The following is a 1,725-nucleotide window of genomic DNA, read 5'->3' as shown; positions in this document are numbered from 1 at the left end:
ATCAGCATAGCCAATAATCAGGGACTGGAGGCTAGCTTCTACTTGTATACCTACCAAGGACATCGACACCGCCGAAGAAGCAGCCATTGCCCTTGCAGCTACCGCTGGCAAAGAACATGTCACCATCCTATCAGACTCCCAGACAGCGTGTCGAAACTTCAAAATTGGGCGCACTTCATCAAAAGAAGCAAAAATTCTATCGGCCCACTCTGATTTACCTAAAATTTTAATGATATGGACACCGCGTAATTCAACACTGGAAGGGAATGAGGCGGCTGATGCCACACCCGGAGCTCATACACACCCGACGCCTCCTTCTGGAATGTCAGCTAGTTCATCCATAGGCCCAACACGAGAAATATTCCCCAGAAGGTACAGTGACATCCTGACCCACTACCGCTTGGGACGAAGAACATTTCCGCCTCTACATTTCAACATGTCTCTCGAAGACACGGTCGCCTACAGACAGCTACAAACCAACGCACTTCCACATGGCACATTACTGCACTCAATGCATCCGACATTGTGAACATACACTTGTAAATTCTACACAGAGCCATGCATGGCTGGTCCTGTAATATTTTGGCAATTGTTTAAATATTTTCTCTCTGATTTGGTGACTGCGAGATTGGCGCTGCACTTGACTTGCCACACCAAACATTCTTACGTGACTTCTCAGGGAGGACATCCGTCCGTATGTTTAGCATGAATTTAAACTTTCCAATCGAAAGTGGTTCGAAAACTCATGAAGCTAAAACGGAAGACTGGGCGAGTTGGTACTTGTTCATATTAACAGCGCTACCGACGCAGACAAAAAGAAGAGGGCACAAACACGGCGCCGTGTTTGTGCCCTCTTCTTTTTGTCTGTGTCGGTAGCGCTGTTAATACGAAAATTCATGTAAATAGACAATATATAAAACATTTTATTTTGTTTTGTGTCTGTCCCTAATGTACGCCTTTCTGGATTTTTGAGAGACTTGCGAGAATCTTTTGCCTTCTGTTTTATTTCGATGACCCAGTGCAGATGCCGGTATCAATTCCGGTGGAAAGCACGCCGTGGTGCACTCTCTACCCCGTGGTATTGGAGTGCCGCCACACACTATCCCTTGCCTTAAATCCCAATCCCTCATTTGAGCAGTGGTAGGGTCGGTTGACCAGTTCCAACCCAGATCACCAGCAACATCTGGTAGTCCGGGTGAGACAGGCCACCAAGACCCAGGGCTTCCTGGTCTAAGGAGGTCCCCCACCTGGCGGTCAAGCCAACATCATTGACTGCTCAATTAAATGTTTATTCCTCCTCCGGCTATGACAGAGGAATCAACCAGTTTTTTACATGTGAATCATTCAGTCTTGTGTTCATTTTCACAACGTGCGTTCGTGCAATATGTGGAGGATGATTTCACGTGTATTTTGTGTAGGTGTCATTAGGGTCAAGCCCCTTAGGGCGTCGGCTGTCAGTGTCTCCTGTTCTCGTCGTCTCGTGTAGGCACGGTAATAAAGCACCGGGACACTCGTTTTCCAACGCCTCCCTGTACAACGTTACGTGTGCTAAAGGAACGCACCAGGTCACTGGCTTTCGAACGCCTCGCGCTAGATCTTTTTATCTTCGTGGGTAAAGACGCGTACTAAAAGAACACACCTTGTAGTAAGGTATTTCTAGTTCTTTCAAGTGGAAACCATTGCCATACGTAGGATCTTATTTTGATGACAAACTCAGACAATTCT

The sequence above is a fragment of the Haemaphysalis longicornis genome, unplaced genomic scaffold (genome assembly GCF_048455015.1).
Source record: "Haemaphysalis longicornis isolate Haplotype H1 unplaced genomic scaffold, Haemaphysalis longicornis Haplotype H1 scaffold_14, whole genome shotgun sequence".
NCBI lineage: Eukaryota > Metazoa > Arthropoda > Arachnida > Ixodida > Ixodidae > Haemaphysalis > Haemaphysalis longicornis.
This window is presented reverse-complemented; position numbering follows the sequence as displayed.